At 43.5% G+C, this 27459-nt stretch overlaps 1 protein-coding gene across 4 annotated transcripts in view; it reads left to right on the top strand.

Annotated features, from left to right (window-relative positions):
• Nucleotides 1–27459, top strand: part of hivep3b (HIVEP zinc finger 3b) — a 699020-nt gene that overhangs the window by 233723 nt on the left and 437838 nt on the right. For all 4 annotated transcript variants that reach the window (XM_072247286.1, XM_072247288.1, XM_072247289.1 and 1 more), the window contains one exon: nucleotides 18200–18315. The gene's annotated coding sequence lies outside the window, so the exon portion shown is untranslated. The remainder of the gene's footprint in view (nucleotides 1–18199; nucleotides 18316–27459) is intronic.

Here is a 27459-nt window from a genome sequence, read left to right on the forward strand (position 1 = left end):
GGTTAACCTTTTAGGGTATACTGCACAAGGACTCCCAAATCCCTTTGCATCTCTGCATTTTGAATTTTTTCCACATCTAAATAATAGTCTGCCCATTTATTTCTTCCACCAAAATGCATGACCATACACTTTCCAATATTATATATCATTTGCCACTTCTTTGGCCATTCCCCTAAACTATCTAAGTCTCGCTGTTTCCTCAACACTACCTGCTCCTCCATCTATCTTTGTATCATCAGCAAATTTAACCACAAATCCATTAATCCCATAGTCCAAATCATTGACATGCATCGTAAAAAGCAATGGTCCCAACTCTGACCCCTGTGGAACTCCACGGGTAACCGGCAGCTAGCCAGAATAGGATCCCTTTATTCTCACTCTGCTTTCTGCCGATCAGCCAATGCTCCACCCATGCTAGTAACTCCCCTGTAATTCTTATCTTGCTAAGCAGCTTCATGTGCAGCATCTTGTCAAAGGTCTTCTGAAAATCCAAGTACACCACTTCTACTGCATCTCCTTTGTCTACCCCTGCTTGTAATTTCCTGAAAAAGTTGCAGTAGGTTAGTTGGGCAGAATTTTCCTTTCAGGAAACCATACTGGCTTTGGCCTATCTTGTCATGTGCCTCCAGGTTCTCCGTAATCTCATCCCTAACAATCGATTCCAACAACTTCCCAACCATTGATGTCAGGCCAACAAGTCTATAGTTTCCTTTCTGCTGCCTCCCACCCTTCTTAAATAGCAGAATAACATTTGCAATTTTCCAGTCATCCGGTACAATGCCAGAATTTATCGATTCTTGAAAGATCATCGTTAATGCTTCCGCAATCGCTCAAGCTACTTCCTTCAGAACCCGAGGGTGCATTCCATCAGGTCCAGGAGACTTATCCACCCTCAGACCATTAAACTTCCTGAGCACCTTCTCAGTCATAATTATCACTGTACATACTTCACTTCCCTGACACTCTTGAGTATCCAGTATACTGCAGATGTCTTTCACTGTGAAGACTGATGCAAAATACGCACTCTGTTCCTCTGCCATCTCCGCATCTCTCATTACAATATCTCCAGCATCATTTTCTATTGGTCCTAGATCTACCCTCAACTCCCTTTTACCCTTTGTATACTCAAAAAAGCTTTTTGTATCTTCTTCGATATTAGTTGCCAGCTTCCTTTCATAATTCATCTTTTCCTTCCTAATGACCCTCTTAGTTTCCTTCTGCAAGTTCTTAAAAGCTTCCCCATCCTCTATCTTCCCACTAGCTTTGGCTTCCTTGTATGCCCTCTCTTTTGCTTTTACTTTGGCTCTGACTTCACTTGTCAACTACAGTAGTGTTTTCTTCCATTCAAAAATTTCTTCTTATTTGGAATGTATCTGCCTTGCACTTCTCTCATTTTTTGCAGAAACTCCAGCCATTTCTGCTCTGCTGTCCGTCCTGCTAGTGTCCCTTTCCAATCAACCTTAGCCAGTTCCCCTCTCATGCCATTGTCATTTCTTTTATTCCACTGAAATACCGACACATTGGAATTTGGTTTCTCCTTCTCAAATTTCAAAGTGAGCTCAATCATATTGTGATCACTGTTCCCTAAGGGCTCCTTAACTTTAAACTCTCTTATCACCTCCAGATCATTGCACAGCACCCAATCCAGCACAGCCAATCCCCTAGCTGTTCTATAAAGCCATCCCTCAGACATTCTATAAATTCTTTCTTTTGAGGTCCCGTACTGGCCTGGTTTTCTCAATCCACTTTCATGTTAAAATCCCTAACAATTATCATAACATTGCCCTTCTGACACACCTTTTCTATCTCCTGCTGTAATTTGTAATCCACATCCCGGCTGCTGTTTGGAAGCCTGTATACAATTGCCATTAGGGTCCTTTTACCCTTGTCATTTCTTAACTCAACCCATAGAGACTCTACACCTTCTGATCCTATGTTATCCCTTTCTAATGATTTAATATTATTTTTTATACGCAGGGCCACACACACCCCCCCCCTCCCCGCCGACTAACCTACCTTTCCGATACACCATATATCCTTGGATGTTCAGCTCCCAATGGCAGCCATCCTTTAGCCAAGTTTCAGAGATGGTCACAACATCATACTTGCCAATCTGTAGCTGAATATCAAGCTCATTCATTTTATTCCTTATGCTTTGTGCCTTCAAATACAACACTCTCAGTCCAGTATTTGTTGCTTTCTGTTTTAACTGCACCATGCCTCTATGGCCCTGTAACTCATGCCAATGGCCTCATCTTCTGCCTGTTCTTTCTATCATCTCTGTTGCACGCTATCTTTGATTTATTTCTGTTTTCCCCTTCCTCAGCCCTATAACTCCGGTTCCCATCCCCCTGCCAAATTAGTTTAAACCCTCCTGAATAGCTCTATTAAACCTGCCTGCTAGACAATGGTCACTGTGAGATCATGCTTTTTCTGGCGGACAGAGCAGAGGTGCTCGCCAAAGTGCTCTCCCAGTCTATGTCAGGTTTCACCGATATACAGGAGGCCACACTGGGAGCACCGGATACAGTAGATGATCCCAACAGACTCACAGGTGATGTGTTGCCTCACATGAAAGGACTGTTTGGTGGTGAGGGAGGAGGCATAGGGTCATGTGTAGCACTTGTTCTGCTTGCAAGGATAAATACCGATCAGTAGGGAGGGACGAATAGAGATGGGAGTTGCATAGGGACAGTGGGCAGGAGGGAAAGATGTGTTTGCTGGTGGGATACTGTGGGAGAAGGCGGAAGATAAGGAGAATTATGTGCTGGATGTAGAGGCTGGTAGAATGGTAGGTGAGGACAAGGAATCTTATCTGTGGTGGTTGGAGGCACCCTATTGATCTCCCTCCTGCTACTTATCCTTGCAAGCAAAACAAGTGCCACATCTACTCCTACACCTCGTCCCTAACTATCACTTAGGGCCCAAACAGTCCTTACAGTTAAGGCAATACTTCACCTGTGAGTTTGTTGTGGTCATTTACTGTATCTGGTGCTCTTGGTGTGGGCTCCTGTGTATCAGTAAGACCCAATGCATATCGGGAGACTGCCTCACTAAGTACTTACGCTCTGTCCCCCAAAAAAAAGCAGGATCTCCCGGTGGCTACCCGTTTTAATTCTACTTCCCATTCCCATTCCTACATATCTGTCCATGGCCTCTATTGCCACAATGAGGCCACACTCAAATTGGAGGAGCAACGCCTTGTATTCCATCTTGGTAGCCTCCAACTTGATGGTTTGACTTCTCAAACTTCTGGTAATTTCCCCCCTCTCGTTCACCATTCCCATTCCACTCTCACCTTCTTACCTGCCTGCCACCTCCCTCTGATACTCCTTCCTCTTTCCTTTCTTCTATGGCCTTCTGTCCTCTCCTGTTCATCTCTTTCTCCAGTTGACTTCCCAGCATTTTCCTTCACCCCTCCCGGTGAAACCTGCTGCCTTGTGCTTCTTCCTGCCCCCTTCCCACCTTCTTATTCTGACTTATCTTTTCCCTCCTGTCCTGATGAAGGGTCTCAGCCAGAAATGTTGACTGTTTACAATTTTCCATAGATGCTGACCGGCCTATTGAGTTCCTTCAGCATTTTGTGTGTGTTGCTTGGATTTCCAGTGCCTGCAGATTTCCTCTTGTTTGTGATTGACAGCGAGAGATTCCATAAGTTAGACAGACATAATGTTTGACAGTTAGACTGAGGAAAGGAGCAAGGAAATGCAAACTGAATGGGAGAGAGTGAATAATAGTCATTCTGGGAGAGAAAGAATTGATCAGTCTGAGAGTGAGTGATAGACAGAATGTGGGACTGAGAGTGACTGGATCAGTCCGAGAGTGAGTGATAAACAGAGTGCGGGACTGAGAGGGACTGGATCAGTCCAAGAGTGAGTGATAGACAGAATGGGGGAGAGAGAGAATGGATCAATGAGAGTGAATGATAGATTGTGTGGGAGAAAGAGAGAAAATATGTTAGAGAGTGAATGATAGTGTGGGAGAGAAATAACAGATCGTTGAGAGAGAATGATAGACAGTGTGGGAGAGAGAGAAAGAATGGATTAGTGAGATAGTAAATGATGGATAATGTGAGAGAGATCAGTGAGAGACATAGAAAGGGGAATCTATTGAATGAAAAGATATGATAGTTGATGAATAGAGAGGTAATTTCAGAACAGGGGATGAGAGAGGTTAGATGAGAAAGAAGAAAAGAGTTGATTATTGAGTGTGAAACAGTGACAGGGAGTGTGAGATAATGTGTGCTTAGCTAGTTTGTCCTGACTGGACAAAGAGACTAGTTTGTCCAGTCTCTTTGCTGAGGGAGAAGAGAGAGAGAGAAGCAGGGCAATGCTCTCAGCAAGTATGTAATGAATTGCAGAACCAGTAGAAAGCTGTCACAAAAAAAGGTAACTTCAGGATACAGTGGCTTTTGTATCAACTATGCAAACAGCTGCTCTATTAAACTCATCTTAATTGCAGCATCACTTTGCAACTTCAACTTGCTAGCTCTCTCCTTAGGCTGAATGTTTTTAATGCAAGTCTCACTGATGACAGTTGTAGATAATTTTCTCCTGCCTTTCTATCTGTAGATCATACAACAAATATTATTCTGCATGCATTTCAACCATGCTCCATTCTCTTATTTTGCAATGAAGGATGGTTGCCAGGTTTCTAATTGAGCTCAGAGTAGACTCCAAGCATTCAGCATAGCCTCTGGTGGTGTTGTAGTTCCATATCAACCTCTTCCCACTCCTCTCTAGTTGACCCTATGAACACCTTCTTTAATTCCATTTCCCTTCATTCTCATAGAGCTTCCTCTTAACACTATCTGTACCATTTGTTAGATTCTATTGCCCACTGTTGAAATACATGCTGACAGATGATTCCTGGGCTGGACATCCTGCTCACTTAAGGAAGGTGAAGAGACTCCCATGGTCTTTCCTTTCCAGGTGTTGTGATTGTCACTGGACCACTGTTCAGCTAGCCATGCATACTGTGCCCATAGCAATGCCTTCATGTGCTGTCCCTGCTCTCACTGAGTCTGCCATGTCATGTTGCAACCGTGTGTCCAGTGGTATAACCGGGCAGGCAGGCTGGGCTCATCAGCCTTGGCTGGTTAGCCGGCCTAGAAGGATAACTTCAATTCCAACCACAGGTAGATGGAACTGTTAGCCTTGCCAGGTAGTCTGTCTAGGAGAAGGAGAACGCCAATACTCAACCTACATACAGCCTTGCGGTCGCCACAGTTGTCACAGCTGTGGAACGTCTCCCAGCCTAAAGAGTAGAATCAGTTCCCATGCACCGATCCTCATTATTAACCTACTCGCTGCGTAGGCAGGAAGGGAAGTCCTACAGCGATGAGGAAGGAGCGAAACAACAGGTGTTGGATGACACTGGGAGTCGCAGTCCCAACTCTGCATGTAGGCGGCTCAGACCCATGGGTCGTCTGTCTATTGACCTGAGGCAACGCCAGCATTCGGCAGCCCTCTGAGTCAGCAAGCTGCCCTCTTCAGGGAGAGCACTGCTTGCTCCGGACCACAAAAGTACACTCAGTGGTTACCTTATTAGCTACAGGTAGTACCTAATAATGTGGCCACTGAGGGTACCTTGCATGCAATCCATATAATATCTCAACATTAAGATTGAGGTATCATGACCTTGTGACCAGTAATCACTTTGACCTTCTCAGATTTTTGCTATGTTCGCAATTAACTAAAGACTATGATTTACTTAAATCTCATTAACCTCTTGATGTTCAGATCTTCTGACGGACCAATGCCAAAAAAAAACTTTATAAAGCACTTTCTTTATCCAGAGAGTGGTGAATCTGTGGAATTCTTTGCCACTGGCAGCTGTGGAGGCCAAGTCTTTATGTATATTTGAATGCAATGTTGGCATTCATTTCTAGAGGAATAGAGTAGAGGAGCAGGGATGTGATGTTGAGGCTCTGTAAGGTGCTGGTAAGACCTCACTTGGAGTACTGTGGGCAGTTTTGATCTCCTTATTTAAGAAAGGACATGCTGACGTTGGGGAGGGTACAGAGGAGATTCACTAGAATGATTCAGACAATGAGAGGGTTAACATATGAGGAACGTTTGTCCGCTCTTGGACTGTATTCCTTGGAGTTTAGAAGAGTGAGGGGGGACCTCATAGAAACATTTCGAATGTTGAAAGGCATGGGCAGAATGGATGTGGCAAAGTTGTCTCCCATGATGGGGGAGTCTAGTATGAGAGGATATGACTTAAGGATTGAAGGGCGCCCATTCAGAACAGAGATGTGAAGAAATTTTTTTAGCCAGAGGCTGGTGAATCTATGGAATTTGTTGCCACGGGCAGCTGTGGAGGCCAAGTCATTGGGTGTATTTAAGTCAGAGATTGATAGGTATCTGAGTAGCCAGGGCATCAAAGGTTATGGTGAGAAGGCGGGGGAGTGGGACTAATGGGAGAATGGATCAGCTCATGATAAAATGGCAGAGCAGACTCGATGGACCAAATGGCAGACTTCTGCTCCTTTGTCTTATGGTCTTATGGTCTTATGGTATATTTAAGGCAGAGGTTGATAGATTCTTGATTGGTCAGGGCATGGAGGGACACAAGGGGAAGGCAGGAGATTGAGGCTGAGAGGAAATTTGGATCAGCCATGATGAAATGGCAGAACAGACTCAATGGGCCAAATGGCTTAATTTTGCTCCTTTATATTATGGTCTTGTAGTCCAAAACACTTGTCACTGCCTTCAAGTTTGTTCATGGCCCAACTTGTCTCCACTGCTGACATTCTCCTTCTGACCTACCATCAACTCTGCTTGTCCTCTAACTCTTTGTGCTTCTCTGCTGCTAAACACGGCTCGTGCTCCTGCACTGTCCCTTCCCCACTCCCTGCACTCTCCCTTCCCCACTCCCTGCACTCTCCCTTCCGCACTCGCTGCACTCTCCCTTCCCCACTCCCAGTACTCTCCCTTCCCCACTCCCTGTGTTCTCCCTTCCGCACTCCCTGTACTCTCCCTTCCCTACTCTCTGCACTCTCCCTTCCCCACTCCCTGCGTTCTCCCTTCCGCACTCCCTGCGTTCTCCCTTCCGCACTCCCTGCGTTCTCCCTTCCCCACTCCCTGCGTTCTCCCTTCTCCACTCCCTGCACTCTCTCTTCCCCACTCCCTGCAATCTCCCTTCCCCACTCCCTGTACTCTCCCTTCCCCACTCCCTGTACTCTCCCTTCCCCACTCTCTGCACTCTCCCTTCCCCACTCCCTGCACTCACCCTTCCCCACTCCCTGTACTCTCCCTTCCCCACTCCCTGCACTCTCCCTTCCCCATTCTCTGCACTCTCCCTTCCCCACTCCCTGCGTTCTCCCTTCCCCACTCCCTGCGTTCTCCCTTCCCCACTCCCTGCTTTCCCTTCCGCACTCCCTGCACTCTCCCTTCCGCACTCCCTGCACTCTCCCTTCCCCACTCCCACTACTCTCCCTTCCCCCCTCCCTGTGTTCTCCCTTCTGCACTCCCTGCACTCTCCCTTCTGCACTCCCTGCGTTCTCCCTTCCCCACTCTGTGCACTTTCCCTTCCCCACTCCCTGTGTTCTCCCTTCCGCACTCCCTGTACTCTCCTTTCCCCACTCCCTGCACTCACCCTTCCCCACTCCCTGCACTCACCCTTCCGCACTCCCTGCACTCTCCCTTCCCCACTCCCTGCACTCTCCCTTCCGCACTCCCTGCACTCTCCCTTCCCCACTCCCAGTACTCTCCCTTCCCCACTCCCTGTGTTCTCCTTTCCGCACTCCCTGTACTCTCCCTTCCCTACTCTCTGCACTCTCCCTTCCCCACTCTCTGCACTCTCCCTTCCCCACTCCCTGCGTTCTCCCTTCCGCACTCCCTGTACTCTCCCTTCCCCACTCCCTGCACTCTCCCTTCCCCACTCCCTGTGTTCTCCCTTCCCCACTCCCTGCACTCACCCTTCCCCACTCCCTGCGTTCTCCCTTCCCCACTCCCTGTACTCTCCCTTCCCCACTCCCTGCACTCTCCCTTCCCCACTCCCTGCACTCTCCCTTCCCCACTCCTTGCGTTCTCCCTTCCCCACTCCCTGCACTCTCCCTTCCCCACTCCCTGCACTCACCCCTCCCCACTCCCTGCACTCTCTTTTCCGCACTCCCTGCACTCTCCCTTCCCCACTCCCTGCACTCATCCTTCTGCACTCCCTGCACTCTCCCTTCCCCACTCCCTGCACTCTCTCTTCCCCACTCCCTGCTCTCCCTTCCCCACTCCATGCGTTCTCCCTTCCGCACTCCCTGTACTCCCCCTTCCCCAGTCCCTGCACTCTCTCTTCCCCAGTCCATGCGTTCTCCCTTCCCCATTCCCTGCACTCTTCCTTCCCCACTCCCTGCGTTCTCCCTTCTGCACTCCTTGCGCTCTCCCTTAACTACCCGTAACCTCCAAGACGTCCATTCCAGCAGCAGTACATTTAGTCTCCTCCTTTCCCTTGCTCTGTAGAGAAATGTTTTCTCAGTTTTTTTCTGCCTGGCTCTCCCATAAATATTGACACACTCCCTGGGATCTTCTCAAATTTTACAAGTATTCTGCGGTTCCTCGCATAAATATTGACATGTTCTTGAGAATCTCACCAGGTTAATCTCTGAAAATCCAGTTGGGGCTGCTCAAGGAAAACAGTGGTTTTATTGCTGAAAAATTTTATAAGTTAAAAATTAACCAAAATAATGTGCTGATACGGAATAAGTAAAGAAAGAGTTGTGAACAGACTGACATCTGTGAGTGCATTCCCCTGACGTCGCCTCAGTGCCTCCCCTGAGCCTGGAACATCCCACTTTGGAAAAACCTGTCTTTCACATCAGAACTTGGACCGATTGAGCTGAACTTTCTGAGCCACTTTTGTGTTTAATTTAAATCATGGGCCAGAAAGGTTCTCTCAAATAAATAAATCAACCAATGATTGAAGTCTTTGGCACTATGTTCCACCTGGCTCAGGGTGTAAAACATAATTAGTGGCAGGAAATATTTGAATAGATTGGCAGAGATGGCTGGAGAGAGCATTTATATTTGAGCAATGGAACGTGACTTCAATGTTTACGAGGCTGTTGAAACAGTGAGGCTCTCTATCCTGCCACCTTCACTTGTCTCTGTAGACCTCAGGAAACGTGTGGAAAGAAGTGAAGACAAAGGAGAAGGCAGAGGCTACAATCCAGAATGAGGTCAAGCAGCTTCTGTGGAGGCGAAAGGTGCAAGTTGACATTTCAGGTTGAGACCTCCCTACAGCAGGGCTGAGAGAGAAGAAGAAAGATTTTAGTATAAGCAATCAAAGGGGGATGGGGCTGTGAACGGGGGTAAGAGGTAGAACCAGATGAGGAGCAGATGATGGGCAGTTGGAACCAGGTAGGAGGAGGGAACAGGAGAGGTGAACAAGGTGAGGGGAAATCCAGGTAAGAGGGTGAATGTGTGTGAGAGAAGAGCATCAGGAGTGAGGTTACCTGAAATTGGAAAATTCAGTGTTCATACCCAAATTAGCTAGGGAGGACCATTGGATTGTAGATTACCCAAGTGAAATATGACAAGTTCTTCCAATTTGCACTTGGCTTTTCCTTAGCAATGCAGGGGGTAAGGGGTCGAGGGGTTGGAGTGAGTATGCGAAAGAGAGGTATGCAAATGGAAGCTGGAGTTGGCCATTGTGGGTAGAGCACAGGAACTTTGCAGAATGGTCGTCTAGTCTTCAGTTGGTTTCTCCAGTGAAGAGGAGACCACATCTGGAGGTGGATCTCTGCTTCACTTGGAAGTGCTGCTTAAGTCCCTGGATGGTAAAGAGGGGAGAATTGATGAGGCCAGCGTTACACCTGCTATGGTTGCAGGGGAAAGTGCCAGGGTGGACTGAAGGGAATGAACAGGCCAGGAAGTCATGAAAGAGATGGTCCCTACAAATATGCAGAGTTGGAACGAGAGGGGAAGATAACGCTGGTGATGGGATCACCTTGGGAGCAAGTAAAAAGATGATATTGTTGGATAAGGAAGCTGGTGGGGTGAGATATAAGGACCTGTTCTGTCAGCAGATAGTGAGATGTGGGTGAAAGCAGCTATGTGGAAATCTCGAACAATGTGTCAGCAGGTTCCATCAACTATGGCAGATGGGAAGCTACATTTCTGGAACAATGAAGGCATTTTATAAGCATAAAAGCAGAAAGCCTCACCTTGAGAACTGAAACAGTAGAGATGGGAAAATTGCATCAAAGCCATTTCATACTTCCCAGTTCTGATGGAGAGTTAAATGCCAACAGTTCCTTTGTGTAACCCCCACTCCATCCCATGAATGCTGTTCATCCTGCTGAATTCCTCCAGCAAATTGGTTGTTGTTCCAGATTCCAGCGTCTGCAGTCTCTTATCTACTAGTTTAATTTGAAATTTACTGCCAGTGTAAATCTGAATCAAATAGGGCCTTGAAAAAAGAATTGGATTGGCCCTTGAGGGAAAGAGAGTTTGCTAAATGGAACTAATGGGATTGTTGGACTTGGAATTGGCATACACTTAACGAGCTAAATCAAAGTTCAAAGTAAATTTATTATCAAAGTACATATACGTCACCATATATTACCCTGAGATTCATTCCTTGCGGGCATTTACAATACAACAAAGAAATACAACAGAATTAATGATAAGGTACGCACAAAGGCTGACTATGTGTAGCAGCCAAAGTGCAAAAGGAAACACGTGTGAAATACAAAAAAATGTAATAATAAATAAACACTGATAACATGAGTTGTAGAGAGAGTCCTTAAAAGTGAGTCCATAGGTCATGCTCAGTGATCAGTTCAGTGGCGGGGTGAGTGAAGTTGCCAACACTGGTTCAAGAGCCTGATGGTTGAAGGGTAAGAGCTGTTCCGGAACCTGCTAGTGTGGGATCTACGGTTTCTGTATCACCTGTCCATTGGCAGTAGTGAGAAGAGAGCATGGCCTAGATGCTGGGGGTGGGGGGTGGTCCTTGAGGATGGATGCTGCTTTCTTGTAGCAGCACTCCTTGTAGATGTGCTCACTGGGAGGGAGGGCTTTTTGGTGATCGACTGGGCTGTGCCTTTCCAGGAGCGACAGTGATTCTAGATTCCTGACATAAGCATTATTTCTGTTTATGGAGAAGATGTGAAGGTTGGGTGCAGCTAAGTTGAAGATCACTGATCAATTTACAAGAAGCTACTTTCATTTGAAAGAAATGTTGACATGGTGAGATTATATAGGGTGGAAGATGCTACTGAACACCAACAAGTTTGAAATGTGCTGATCAAACCATTTGTTTTTTTGCAGTGCTGTGAGCTCTAGGTAACTTGTTGTTTCTTTGCGGCGGTTTTCAGATAACGATATTGCTTTGTTAAAGTTACTTCCTGCCAATAATAATGATAATTCTAGAACATGATAGATTTGATATTCCTTGCTGTCTTGTAGACAGGAGATTCAACCAGAGTTCTCACTTTGTACATTTGCGAATCAGATCATGACTGTTTATTTCTTCAGTGCCACTTTCTTGGACAAACTCCTTATCCATTGGTTCTCTTTATAGCTGAAAATCTTATCAATCTCTGTTTTGAATGTATCCAGCAACCATGTCTCCACCATACGCCTGAGTAGAGAATTGCAAACCATTCTGGCAGATTAATTTCTTTTCATCCCTCCTGAATTCCCATCCCATTATTTAATGATTTTCAACAGCAGGTGAAATATCAATTCTGAATCTGTCAAGGTTTTAAAAAATCTTGTACATTTTCATAAGATTGTTTCTTATTATTTTAAATTTGAGAGTATAGACTCACTGTGCTACTTTCTCTTTATACGGCATCCCAGAGATTAGTCGGGTGAACCTTTACTGCACTCGCACTCCCTCTGTCACAAGTATAGTATATTATTCTACAGGTAGGAGACCAGAGACCTTTACACCATATTCCAAATGTTGTCTCACCAGGGCTTTATGAAATTACATGAAAACAGCTCTCCTTTTATGCTCAAATCCACTTGGTATCAAATCAACATTTTGATAGCATGCGTCAAATTGCAAAATAACTCTCTTTAATTCACATACAATTTCTCACTATTTAAAAATAGTTCACCTTAATATTTCTTCGACTAGTGGATGACCTCTGATAATTCCATTTTATTCTTCATCTGCTTTATTCTTGCCCATTCTCTTAGCCTGCCCATATCTCTTCACTTCCAGCTACTGGCCCACATTGCCATTGTTACAATTCTTTAAATGCTTATTCAAGTCCCATTTGTGTTGAGAGTTTCTGGTTTCTGTCACCCTTGCAGTGATTTCCAGCTTTCCATCTTCTTTCGTTCTACATTTTTTTCTTTTAAATCTTTCATTCTCATGATTAATAAGTCTATGTTCCCTTGTTACTGACCAAACTTCTAAGAGATCTACCCTTTCAGAATTACCATGACTGTATTTTGAAGAAGACCAGTATGGATGGTCCTTAGCCCTGGCAGTAAATCTGCCTTAATCAACATTGTAGAAGAGATCACTTTGTCATGATTACAACATTGATTGTGGAAGAATAGGGGGTGAATATTTATGTCATTTAAATAAGAGTAAAGCTTACCTTTCTTCCCAGCTACTTGACCTGGCCAACCTTGGTGACATTTGTCAGCTGTACGCCTCATTTGAGGGGCAGCCAGAAGGTGATGAGACCCCCAGCTCACCTGAATAAAAAAAGTAAATTGGTTTATTATTGTCACATGTACAGTGAAGAACTTTAATTTGCATGCTATCCATACAGATTATTTAATTACCACAGTATATTAGTTAGAACAAGGGAAAGCAATAATGCAGAATAAAGTGTTACAGTTTCAGAGAAAATACAGTGCAGGCAGACAATAAGATGCAACGCCATGGTGAGGTAGATTGTGAAGAATCCATTTTATTGTTCAATTGTAAGACATCAGCGGGTTAGAAGCTGTCCTTGAGCCTGGTGGTCTAGGCTTTTAAGCTTTTGTACCTCTGCCTGATGGGAGAAGAGAGAGGAGAGAATGTCTGGGGTAAGCAGGATATTTGATCATGCTGGTTGCTTTACTGAGGCAGAAGGAAGTATAGACAGTCCATAGCAGGGCGGCTGTTTCCGTGGTTTGTGGACGCAGCTGAGCACCACCTGCAAGGGCTTTTCCTTTGATCACCTGGGGGCAACCATGCATCGGATGTCACAAGCGCATGCAGCAGCCACTCATGCGAGCTCTTCCACACATCGATAATAAACAAACATTCTGGACTCTGCCAGAGGCCCCATCTGCTGGACTCATTTGGGTGTTTGGCAGCTTGTCGATAAACACTGATCTCTGCACTTTGGGGCTGTGAACTGTCTGTCTTGTGGAAGGGTGTCCAGTTTGAAGCTCTGGCCCAAGGGAAGCCAACAGAAACATCTATAAAATGTAAAAATTTTAAATGAAGAATATTTGTCAAACTCTCTTCCAGCAGTGTGTGTATTTCCACCGAGTAATTGGTGATGTGTCTGAAAACTACATGTGCAGGTAACATTGGAGCTCGCTCACCAGTTTCCTTCACAGTGAGAGTTCACTGCACCTGTCCTGTCATTTCAATTTAATCTTCAATAAGGGCACCACAGAACTGGGGAGTCAAAGCTGTCAAGCTACACAGCGGCATTGCACATGTTAATATTTAGTAATGCAAACTGTTAAATTGCTGTTTGAGGCTTGATTTCCCCAATGACTTAAATGCTAAATTTCTGCATTTGAAATAATGCAGCTACTGGTAAATGCCATTTCCAATTTGTGTTCAAAATCTTTAATGTAGCATAATTCCTGAGTTTGAAACAAAAGGCCTGGTCATATGTTTTTCTCCTCGTTCTCTTAAGGACAACTTGGGGGTACCAGCCCAGAGTTTTTTTATTTGGGCTGGGTGGCACCCACGAACAGAACCATGGTTAACACATGTGGGATACCATTCACAAAGAAGCTGACCTTCTTGCCATGTTAACAAATTTCTAATGAGCTTAAGGCACTGTGACTGTCATGGAATCTAATCTCTTGAAGCCGTTGGCAGAATCTCATGTCAGGAAAAGCAAAGCACCATGACTGTCCTGGAGTCTGTTAGACTGGCCCGGAATCTGTTAGACTGGCCTGGAATCTGTTAGACTGTTCTGGAATCTGTTTGGTTTTCTGGAATCTGTTAGTCTGTCCTGGAATCTGTTGAAGCTGTCAGCAGAATCTTGGGGCAGAAAAGACACAGAAAATAGTTTCCATTTTCCTCCAAAATCCCAAGTTGAATTTATGCAATTTGCATTTAGTGACATATGATCACATTTAGGGTGGAAGTGGCTAATACGAAGGCGGGGCATAATTTTAAGGTAATTTAGAGGGGGGATGTCAGGTAGGTGTTTTACACAGAGAGTGGGGGGTGTGTGGAATGTATTGACAGGGCTGTGGTAGAGGCAGATACATTAAGGACCTTTAAGAAAATCTTAGATAGACACATGGATGATAGAAAAATGGAGGCCTATGTAGGAGGCATTAGATTGATCTTAGAGTAGGTTTAAAGATCAGCTCAACATCATAAGCCAAAAGGTCTGTACCGTGTTGTAGCATTCTGTGTTCTATGCTGTATGATTCTGATCGTGGTCCTGGTCCTGTGACAAGTCATAGTCAAAGTCATAGTCATACTTTATTGATCCTGGGGGAAAACACATAGACTTCTTAAAAACTTAATGTGTGTTATATAGGTATTTGTGATTATGGCAACTCCGCTAACATTGCATCCCTGAACTAAGAGATGGTTGACGATTAATTATATCCATCTTGACCTTTGGACCAATAATTCCTTTAGGTTTCGCCCTGAAGCAGGGTCTTGGACTGAAGAGTTGACAGTTCCTTTCCTCCCACAGATGCTGCTCAACCAGTTGAATTTTCATCCTGAATTCCAGCACCTCCAGACTCTTGTGTCACTCCAGTTTTCTCTATTTTCTTTTGACTTTTATCCACCCTTAAATTGTTCCTGTATTTGGATAATGATGGATTGGAAGTTTCAGAAAAATAACCAGATTTATTTTGGGTCCTCAATGTGAATGAAGCACTTCACTCAGAAGTGTCAGCACATGAGCGGTGGTGTTGACCCTGCAAGATTGAGTCCCTTAGCACAATGTTTATCTGTGGCTGTGTGGCCCAAGAATATTCAGGCTACTTGTGCTAATGAATAGACAAGGAATCCTTCAGGGGACCATCATAGTTTGGCCTTTGGTATGGGAGTCTGGCTCATGGATCTTCGTAAAGGCAGCTCCTCTATCACTCCTGCTTCCTTCTACAAGCACAAGTGATTTTGCTGATTCAGGAAATCCAGAGTAATGCACACAAAATTCTGGAGGAACTCAGTAAGTCAGCCAGCTTCTTATTTATTCCTCCCAGTAGATGTTGTCTGACCTGCTGAGTTTCTCCGGCATTTTGCGTGTGTTACTCCCACTCACTGTAGACATCTTTGAGCAACCCCATTCCCTAAGCCTTTGAAAGCAGTGATCAAGACTACTTCGATCCAACACAAACTGTGAGGCACCACCCATCTTCCCGTCCTCCACTCCTCTGATGATTCTTCTGCCTGGCTGACCTGACATGTCACGTGTCAATAACTTCTTGGGTTGGATTTTGATCACTCAGGTTCAGGTCATTTCAGGCTGTGTTATAATCTTGTGCCCAAACAAATGTTCCCTGCTGCAGGCCACAATGCATGACCAGCCTGTTCCACGCTGGCAGCTGGGAGTATGTCTGCATATGCAAAGTTGTTTCTCTCTGGTTTCTCCCTTGAGGTCACTTGAGCATATTAGCAAGTGGTTCGTACATTAAACCACTGCTAGCCCCCCTCCCACCCCCGTAGGGGTGGCGTGGAGTACAGTGGTTACCTCAATTGCTTTACAGGGCTAGCAAACAATCACTAATTGGAGTTCAGTTCCTGCCGCTATCTGTAAGGAATCTATACCTTCTCTCCACATGCTTTCATCCGGGTGCTCCAGTTTCCTCTCGCATTCCAAAGACATATGATTAGGTTTGTAAGCTGTGGGCAGAAGTGTAGCAACAATTGCAGGCTTCCCCCTGCACAATCCTCACTGACAAATGACACATTTCACTGTATAATTAGATGTTTAATCTCTTTAATTTAAAGCAAATTCTCTTTATTAAAAATGTTCTCCATACAGTGCTGGTTTAAGTCTTTGAGACTATAAATTTCTCAACCACGCTCCTTCCAACTCTGCCCTCCTGCTATTCAGTTACCTTCTTTTCTAGTTGCCATATTCATTGCTGCATTCAAAACGTTCTGCCTGTCCTGTTCTGCTCAGATCTCAGTGGATGCAGGGTGGTGTGTGTTGGTATTGGTGCAGGTTATTTTAGTATGTGTACTGAGTTACAGTGAGAAGCTTTTGCTTGCCTGCTCTCCAGACGGATCTTGTCAGGCATAATTACATTGAAAACCAAGTGCAGAATATAGTGTCACAGTTCAAGAAAATGCAATGCAGACAAGCAGGTACGGTGCACGGTCCATGTCGAGGTAAATGGGGAAATGATAGTTCATCTTTTAGCATTTGAGAGGTCTGTTCAAGAGTCTGATAGCAGAGGGATAGAAGATGTCCTTGAGCCTGGTGATTGGTGTGCTTAAGCTCTTGTATTTTTTGTCTGACAAAAGAGGGAAGAAGATTTCAGAGTCAGATTTATTTATCACATGTACATCAAAACAGAGTGAAATGTGTCACAAACAACAGGAATTCTGCAGATGCTGGAAATTCAAGCAACACACATAAAAGTTTCTGGTGAACGCAGCAGGCCAGGCAGCGTCTCTAGGAAGAGGTGCAGTTGACGTTTCAGGCCGAGACCCTTCGTCAGGACTAACTGAAGGAAGAGTGAGTAAGGGATTTGAAAGTTGGAGGGAGAGGGGGAGATCCAAAATGATAGGAGAAGACAGGAGGGGGAGGGATGGAGCCAAGAGCTGGACAGGTGATAGGCAAAAGGGGATACGAGAGGATCATGGGACAGGAGGTCCGGGAAGAAAGACGGGGGGGGGGACCCAGAGGATGGGCAAGAGGTATATTCAGAGGGACAGAGGGAGAAAAAGGAGAGTGAGAGAAAGAATGTGTGCATAAAAATAAGTAACAGATGGGGTACGAGGGGGAGGTGGGGCCTTAGCGGAAGTTAGAGAAGTCGATGTTCGTGCCATCAGGTTGGAGGCTACCCAGACAGAATATAAGGTGTTGTTCCTCCAACCTGAGTGTGGCTTCATCTTTACAGTAGAGGAGGCCGTGGATAGACATGTCAGAATGGAAATGGGATGTGGAATTAAAATGTGTGGCCACTGGGAGATCCTGCTTTCTCTGGCGGACAGAGCGTAGATGTTCAGCAAAGCGGTCTCCCAGTCTGCGTCGGGTCTCACCAACATATAAAAGGCCACATCGGGAGCACCGGACGCAGTATATCACCCCAGTCGACTCACAGGTGAAGTGTTGCCTCACCTGGAAGGACTGTTTGGGGCCCTGAATGGTGGTAAGGGAGGAAGTGTAAGGGCATGTGTAGCACTTGTTCCGCTTACACGGATAAGTGCCAGGAGGGAGATCAGTGGGGAGGGATGGGGGGGACGAATGGACAAGGGAGTTGCGTAGGGAGCGATCCCTGCGGAATGCAGAGAGAGGGGGGGAGGGAAAGATGTGCTTAGTGGCGGGATCCCGTTGGAGGTCCTGAAATGTGTCATTTGCATTAACATTGAACACACCCAGGGGTAGGCTGGGGGAAGCCTGCAAGTGTTGCCGCACATTCTGGTGACAACATAGTATGCTTGGCAGCACAACACAGAACACAACAAATACAGAACATACCAGAGAGAATGACCATGATGGGAGGGTCCTTGATTATGTTGGCTGCTTTCCATGACTGAGGTTGATATCAGTCTATAAATTGCACCACCATTTAACAAGGGAATTGGAAGATTGTTTAGTAATGTATATTATGTAATGCAGTAAAAGACAAGAAGACAAGAGAATAAGGTCAGAGTCAATTGATGTGAGGGGTGAAGTAAAGTGTCTTTGAGCTTGAAATTCTACAATTCAATTTCTAAGGTTGTTGTGGGCAATCCTGGTGTTGAAACATTTGGATGTTCCAAATGTTTACATTTTAATACTGTCTCACTGCTCAGTTGCCTTTTTAACCAATGGACCTAGGAGGTATTTGGTCATAAGTATTAAAACAGGTGTCTTTCGTTGCAGATCTCACCAAGGTTCACTCAGCGTCAGTCGTGAAGTTTGAGAGGAATGACCTGAGGCACAAGTGATTGCTTTTTGCTGAGATATCCACCCCAAAGGATCACCACTTCCTACAAGAAGTAAGACACTATTATTTAAAGTTAATGTCAGGAGGCTGACTGAACTTGTGAGTTCCGTCACCACATTGGGTAAGCTCCTAAAATATGATAATGATGAAAAATCTGCTACAACTATTAAAACCCTCTGGAACACATAAATTGAACAATTTTGCATTCAGCCTGCATAGCAAAAGGAAATGTTTTCCTGCAAACCTCACTGAATTCTTTGAAGAAGTAACAGAGACAGCACCAAGAGCAGCTTCATAGGTACTGTACTATATATCTAGATTTTGATCAGGCATGCAGAGAGATGTCAGAATGGATAGCTGTCTGGCCATAACACAGAAGGCAAGGAGTAGGAGGTAAAGGACATTGTGGTATTATAAAGTCATAGAGTTGAGTTTAGAAACAGGTCCTTTGGCCCACATGCCTATCTATACTAATTCTACTTTCCTGCGTTAGTTCCATATCCTTCTCTGTCCTGTTCATTCAACTGCCTGTTCTGATGTCTCTTAAATTATGTTGTCTGTCCTGCCTCTATTGCCTCCTCTGGTAGCTCATCTCAAAAATCAACTACTTTAATGTAAAAATTGCTCCTCCTCATCTTAATACAAAATCTTCTACTTATAGACACCTCAATCATGGAAAATAGACCCCGGCTACCTATCCTGTAAATGCCTCTTATATGCCTATTATGTGTCCTCTTGGCCAATTTTAATCCAGGGAACAAGGACCTAGTCTAATCAATCTCTTCTTATGAGCCCTCCAATCCAGACAACATTCTTGTGAATTTTTTCTGCCCAACTGGAACATGACATCCCTATTTATACTCAGTGTCTTGGCTGAGGAAAGCAGGCATGTCAAAGGCTTTCCACAACACTCTTTCTTGCTATGTTGCTACTTTCAAAGATCTATGTGCTTCTAACCCAAGGATTGTCTGTTCAACAACATTCTCTAGGGCTCTGCCGTTTATGGTGTATGCACCTGCCCCTGGTTTAACTTTCCAAAATCTATCAATCTGTACTGCCTCAGTTAAATTCCATTTGACATTCCCTTTTCCACTTACCCGGTTGATCTATATCCTTTCCTAAACTTGAAAACTATCTTCACTATCCACTGTAACACCAATTTGTTGTCTGCAAACTTATTAATCATTCCGCCTACATTATCTTCCCTATCACAAGCAACAGGTGACCCAGCACCAATATCTGTGTTCACAGGCCTCCAATTAGAATAACAACTCTCAACTATCACTGTGTGATTCCTTCCACAAAGCCACATTTATATCTACTTATCTAGCTCATTCTAGATGCCAAGTGTTTGAATCTTTCGAGCCAGACTACTGTATGGAAACCTGTCAAGCCCTGCCAAAGTCCAATGTAGATATTGCCTCGTGCCCTGCTCGCATCATTCCTCTCAGTCAACTGTTCAAAAAAAATTCTCAAACACATTCATGAGGCATGAATCCCACACACAAAGCCATTGGTCAGGAATGTGCATTAATTACTTTGACTTTCACAATTTGAGATTGATTTCAATTTGTAGGGATAGTTGGTATTCAATTGCTTCTGAAATCCCAAAATGGAAGAGAAAATGTTAATACATCGTTGCAAGATGAATAAGCAGGGGCACAAGTGTTACTCAAGAACAAAAATTTTGAGGAGCAAACTGTTGTCAAAGTAGAGGACATTAATCATTAGAAGTGGTGTCATGGATTGATTGATTTATTTACTTATTTATTGAGGTGAAGCACATAATTGGCCCTGCCAGCCCTTCAAGCTGTACCACCCAGCAATCCCCCGATTTAATCCTCACATGCAACAGCCTGCAATGAACAAATAACCTACAACTGCTATGTCTTTAGACTGTGGGAGGAAACCCACCCAGTCACAGGGAGGACGTACAAACTCCTTACAGGCAGCAGCGGGAATTGAACCGGGGTCGCTGATGTTCTAAAGTGTTGTGCTAACCACTATGCTACCATGCTGCCCTAAATTCAGAAATCTCTTATGTCAGCATGGTGCCTGCCGGACGATTGTGAGAACACGTGATGTTGGATGGTATGTTTTCAAATCCTCACAGACCTGATGTATCATCAGTAGTTGTATAGGAAATGGTTACAATAACAACACTATTTAGAAATGATGTTATTTTTAATTGTCTTTTTGAGAGATTAATATTAATAATTTTTGAACATGTTTTCTAAAATGCTTTATTTATTGTAATATATCTCAGGGAAAACTTTTATTAATTGAAATACAATGAATACCCATAAATAAGCAACAGGACTCATTCTTTTCCCTTAAAATTATTGTTACTAATTTCATTAATCAGTGACAACGTCTACTCAAAATTGCTATGCTATGTATGATTTTTTTTTTGGAATATTATCACCAATTTGGGCATACGGTCTCAAAATGTCTCACCACCCCTATACTAGGTCAATAATCTTATAACAGTGGGGCAGAAGCTGTCTCTAAGCCCTGGTGGTCGGTGCTTTCAGTCTTTTTTTTTTGCTTGGAGAAGGGAGAAGAGAGAATATTCAGGATGGGAAGGTATCTGGTTATGTTGATTGCTTTTAAGAGTCAGCAAGAGTGTAGACAGAAAATAAGTAGAAGTAAGGCTTAACCAGGAGCCAGTGTGTGTCAACAGCTATATGGGAGATAGATGAGCAGGATTTGTTGTTAGTTTAGTCATGGGTCTAGAATTTTCTATAACCTCAGCTTTACAGAGAATGAAAGGAAGATATAACCAAAAAAAGTTATCAAGAGAGATTACTCTTGATGGTTAAGAATTGCTTAAAAGATATTGGGATTTTTGCTGGACAGGTTTTCAAGAGGATAAGAGGTTAATTCTAAAGGATGGGGTTAGGGTATGGTTAACCCAGAATGAGTGAGACGGGCTGAGTAACCTGGCCCTCCTCCTTATACTGCTGTGCTTTCCTCTTCAACCCCAAAGTTGTGGTACCATCAGTCGTGGCTGAGATCAGCCTATTAGACAGAGACTGGGAACTCCGGCTAACCCTGAGCCTCAGGGAAGCTTTCAAAGAACATTTTGTTTATGCTCTTGTGTGGAACTTTGTGTTCTTCAGGGGCAGGTCCTATGGTTGCATATCCCCAAATGCCTTTCTGAAGCAACATATAATGTTTGTGAAATACTAACAGCTGCTAAAGTTGTCTGAAAGTTTCTACTTTGAAAGAAACCACAGATTGAGTAGTCACAAGGTATTAATAGAAATCTGACAATGGAATATTTCCCAAGAGTTGTCCTTCTTGATAAATTCCAGTTACATCTCTCTTTCATTCTCTATAAAGCTGAGATAGTACAAAATTCTGGGCCTCTGTCCAAACTAACACCAAATTCTGTTATTCTATCTCCTGTGAGATTATTCAGCATTATCTTTATTTTTAAGAGCTCCTGCTTTCAGATTCCTTTTTCCTCACAATTTCCTCCAGCCTTACAACCCCTTCAGTTACCTGGAGTTCTCCAAATATGACTTCTTGGTCATTGCTGAATTTAATTGCTTCATCACTAGAAGCCATCAAGGGTTAGAATTGCATTTCTGTCTCTTGCTCTTTGATAATGACGTTTTATTTAAAAAAACAATGTCAGTCTGAGCTTCACCCTAATATCTCTTCATGTGACTTGGTGTTCAGTTCAAACGCCATCCATCTATGTACCTGTCTAAGCTTCTTTTAAATGCTGCAATCAAACCTGCATCCACACTTCTGCTGGCAGCTTATTCCGCACTTGTACCACCCTCTGAATGAAGAAGTTCACCCCCAAGTTCCTCTTAAACATTTCGCCTTTCACCCTTAACCTATGATCTCTGGTTGTTGTCTCATCCAACCTCAGTGGAAAAAGCTTGCTTGCATTTACCCCATCTATACCACTCATAATTTTGTATACTTCTATCAAATCCCTCATTCTCCAAGGCTGCAAGGGGGAAAATCCTACCCTATTCAATCTTTCCCTGTAGTTATCAGTGCTGCAGATGACAAAAGGTGTGATCACCAACTAGGTTTGAGGAAGTGACATAAAGGAGAGTAGAGTGAAGTGGCTTGGAGAAGCTCGAGCTGTTGACATCAGCTTCTGAGGGAGTGACGGTGGGGTGATTCATGTCAAAGACATGCAAGAAGACCGAAATGTAGATGTACAAAATAATCTGCATCATTTATAGAATTAGAGATGGTTACAAGGAAGGGATGAGGTAATTGAGGGATTTGAAATTAATGCCAAGAAGTTTAAAATTTGTGTGTTGCAATGCTGGAAGCTAACATAGGTGATTGAGCACGTCCCTCAATGGGGAAGCGACCTTGACCCAAGCTGAGAGTAGGAAACAGATTTTGGATGAGACCAGGAATGGAAACAGCTACAGAAAGTAGTGGATACTGCCCAGTCCATCATAGACAAAGCCCTCTCCACCGTTGAGTGTACTTACATGGAGTGTGGCCAGAATCCATCGTCAAACACACCCACCATCCAGGCCATATCCTCTTCTTGGTACTGCATTGGCTGAGAAGTATAGAAGCACTCGGTATCACACCAGCAGGTTCAGGAGCAGTTATTACCCTTTAATCACCAGGCTCCTGAACCGGCGTGGATAATTTCACTCACCAATACTATGAATTGATTCCACAATGACCGACTCACTTTCAATTCTTTACATTTTATGTTCTCAGTACTATTTTTACTTGAAAGTTTGTCTTCTTTTGCACATTGGTTGTTTGTCTGTCTTTGTTTATGTATGGTGTTTCATAAAATCTATTATATTTCATTTTTCCTTCAAATGGCTGCAAAAAATGAATACCCAGCTAGTATATGGTGACATGTATGTAATTTGATAATAAATTTACTTTGAACTTTGAAGTTCACCTGTATAAACTGGTGGCTGAGCTGGTCCTTTGCTTTGTAAACACACTGTATATATATCTTGATCTGACAAATTCCATAACACCTTTGTCCCAGAAAAAATCCCTAAATGTCTCACCAACATACCAAAACCCTTACTATCCTGAACAAAATACTTAATACCTTTGTGTGGCTAAAACCTTGAATATCCTAACCTAACAACATCCTTGAGAAACTTGTTCAACAAAAATCTGTGTATTTTGGGTTTGAACTTTTTAATGATACCCCAACTTAACAGAACTTTATGCCAAGACCAAGGAGCTGATTATTGACTTCAGGAGGAGGAAATTGAGCCAGGATCAGAGGTGGAGAGGGTCACCAACTTTAAATTCTTTGGTGTTATCATTTTGGAGGACCTGTCCTCGGCCCATCATGTAAGTGCAATTGCAAAGAGAGCACGGCAGCACCTCTACTTCTTTACGAGTTTACAAAGATTTGGCATGACATCTATAACTTTGACTAACTTTTATAGATGTGTGGTGGAGAGTATATTGACTGGCTGCATCACAGACTGGTATGGAAACACCAATGTCTTTAAATGGAAAATCCTTCAAAAAGTGGTGGATATGACCAGTTAATCATGGGTAAACCCTTCCCCACCATTGAGCACATCTACATGGAGTGTTGTCGCAGGAAAGCAGCATCCATCATCAAGTATTCCCACCACCCAAGTCATGATCTCTTCTCGCTGCTGACATCAGGAAGCAGGTCCAGAAGCCTCCATGCCATCAGCTTCAGGAACAGTTATTACCTCTCAACCATCAGGTTGTTGAACCAAAGGGGATAACTTCACTCAACTTCACTTGCCCCATCATTGAAATGTTCCCACAACCAATGGACTCACTTTCAAGGACTCTTCATTCATGTTCTCAATATTTATTGCTTATTTATTTATTATTATTATTTCTTTCTTTTTATATTTGCAGTTTGTTGTTTTTTATTTTGCACACTAGTTGTCAGCCCTATTGATGTGGTCTTTCATTGATTCTATTACAGTTATTGTATTATTGAGTATGCCTGTAATAAAATGAACCTCAGCATCGTAGCTGGTAGCATTTTAGGGTTGACAGTAATAGATTTCCACATCTTGTGTGAAAGTGCTTTCCAAACTGTGGTTTAAACTAGAAAAAGTGCAAAAATGATTTACAAGGATGTGGCCAGGATGAGAGGGCCTGAGGCTTTTTATCCTTTGGAATGTAGAGGAATAAAGGTGACCTTACACAGATGTTTAAAATTCTGAGAGGCATCAATAAGGTGGTCAGTATCAATTTTTAAACAAACGTTCAGAAGTCCAAAACCTGGGGTATAGATTGAGGGAGAGAGTGGAAATATGTGAAAGGGACTTGAGGAGCTACTTTTTCACACAGTGGTTGAGGAGTAAATGGAGTAAGCTGCCAGATGAAATGGTTTAAGCAGGTATAATGCTATAATTTAGGAAGCACTTGGCTAGGGACAGGGAAAGGTAGGACTTGGCTTAATATGGCCAATTGCAGGAAATTGGGACTTGCTAGAGGGTGCCACTGACTCACTGGGTCAAAGGTCTATCTTCATGCTGTATCGTTCTATTGCACTTTATGCTTCTAGGATATTGCACTCTAATTTGAAAAATGCCCCCCGTTCTGAAGGAAGTAGTTTCTCTCTGCTTGGCCAATGTGAATTAGTTTAAATCACACTGAAGACTCCCAGGATGCAGGAAAGGCCCTTTGGCAAAGTTACTGGAACTTTTCTAAAGGCCCAGTTTCTTGTTCTCTCAATAGACTCACATAAAATCTTGACAGATGTTTTGCATTCATTAAAACACTTCTGTGCTTGCTGAATTGGCAGGAATCGCACCTTAACCAAGCTTTTGGCTTAACTGCTGCTGCTATCTCTCGCGGGAGCACTCAATGAAAACGTTACTTTTACACCCTGAAGTAATTCTTTCCTGTCTGCTTTCACTGTTAAGAAATGGATTCTTTAGTTTAGACGTGTTCAGTTGTGTTACCGTAGTAACTGATTTTTTTTGGGGGCTTGAAGTAATGCAATCCTAGTTCAGGAGAGAGAAATATGAAGTTACACGGGATGTAAATCTTCCAGCACTTTCAGTTTCTTCCTTTAATTAATATTTTGCACAAAGAGATATGAAAGGAAAGCTGTACAGCTTTCTCGTCATTTTCAGATAGCATTTGGATGTATACTTGAAGAGCTCACCTGCTAGACTACAGATCTGTTGCTGAAGATGTGATTGAGTTGAGTAGTTTCTTTTGTGACTGGTACAGTCATAATGAACTGAACAGCCTTCTATGTCATAAATAATGTAAGTATGGTTAACTACTTGCTTGAAGTAGAGTGATATAGACAGCCTATAGTGTCATGACAACAATCTTTTCCTCAATGTCAAGCACTGACTTCAGGAAGGAGGGACGGTGCATATGATCTTATCTACATCAACAGTGTTGAGGTTGAGAAGGTCGAGAGCTTCTACGTATGAACATCACCAGAAACATGTCCTAGGCCAACTACGTTGACATCACGACCGAGAAGATTCACAAGCACCTCATCTTCCTCAGGAAGCTAATGAAATCCAGCAAATCCCTGTGGACTTTGAACAATTTTTATCAATGCACCGTAGAAATCATTCCCTCTGGTTTCATAATGGTTTGGTATGGCAACAGCTCTGCAAGTGACTGCAAGAAACTACAGAGAGCTGTGGACACAGCTCAGCACATCTCAGGAACCCCCCTCTAAGGACAGTATATACACCTCAATGTCTAGGTAAAGCAGCCATCATAATCAAAGTTCTCTTCCACCCCAGCATTCTCTCTTCTCCCCTCCCCCATAGGGCAGAAGATACAAAAACCTGAAAGCAAGTTCCACCAGGCTCAAGGACAGCTTCTACTCCGCTGTTATCAGACTCTTGAGCCATTCCCTTGAATGATAAAATGCACTCTTGGCCTCACAATCTATCTTACCTTGTTATGATCTTGCACTTTATTATTTACCTGCTCTGCACTTTCAGTAGCTGTAACACTTTATTCTGTATTGCTGTTGTTTTATGTCATTCCATCTCAAGTCATGGTGTCATGCACAGATCTGTATAAACAATATACCAAATCAATTGCCCCCACTTACTGCACATAGAGTCATGGAGTTACACAGCTGAGAAAGAGGCCATTCAGCCCAATTTGTTGATACTAACTAAGCTACCAAACTGAGTTAATTCCACTTGTCCACATTTGATCCATATTCCTCTCAATCTTTTCTACTATGTACCTGTTCAAGTATCTTATCAATGTCATCAATATACCCACATCCACCACTTGCTCAGGTAGCTTGTTCCTTGTATTCACCATCTCCCGAGTTGAAAACATTGCCCCTCAGGTCTCTTTTAAGTCTTTCTCCTCTCATTTTAAAACTCTTGCCATCTAGTTGCACACTACTTTACCCTGGGGAAAAACTGTAACTATTCGCTTATCTTTGCCTCTTGATAAAGTTTTATAAACCTCCAAAAGGTCACATTGCCAAGTTTCTCAAGCAGCAAAGCAGTGAATAACCAGCCACATGCATGCAAAATATATTGCAATTGCCAGAAGTCAGGAATGACAGCAGGAAAATGCAATACAGAGTTCATGGGGAACTGGGGTGCTATGGTAGCATAGTGGAATGTATGGGTTTTACTCCCACAGTCCAAAGATGTCCTGGGTTGGTTAATTGGTCGTTGTAAATTGTTCCATGATTAGGTTTGGGTTAATTGGAGTTGTTAGAGGGTTGCTAGATGGTGTGGCTTGAAGGCTAGGAAAGGCCTATTTATGCACTATCTCTAAATAAAGTAAAAATAAATAAAATAGATAAAGCCTGAATGCATTGCCTGGTTGGTGCAGTTGCAGATTCAGTGGTCACTTTCAAAATAGGCTCTGAGCAAAAAATGGAAGGGAAACGATAGTAGAACCTTTTGGGTAAATCAGGGCCATCAATTCCGTTGACAAACGATGTGAAAAGCATCGGTCCCAATACTGACCCCTGAGCAACACCACTAGTCATTGGCAGCCAACCAGAAAAAAACCCCTTTATTCCCATTCACTGCCTTCTGCCTGTTAGCCATTCATCTACCCATGCTAGTATCTTTCCTATAATGTCATAGAGTTTTATCTTGTTAAGCAGCCTCGTGTGTGGCACCTTATCAAAGGCATTCTGAAGAGCCAAGCAAATGGCGTTCACTGCCTCTCTTTTGTCTACCCTGCTTGATGCTTCCTTAAAGAAGTCAAACAGATTTGT

This window comes from Mobula birostris, chromosome 30 (assembly GCF_030028105.1).
Source record: "Mobula birostris isolate sMobBir1 chromosome 30, sMobBir1.hap1, whole genome shotgun sequence".
NCBI lineage: Eukaryota > Metazoa > Chordata > Chondrichthyes > Myliobatiformes > Myliobatidae > Mobula > Mobula birostris.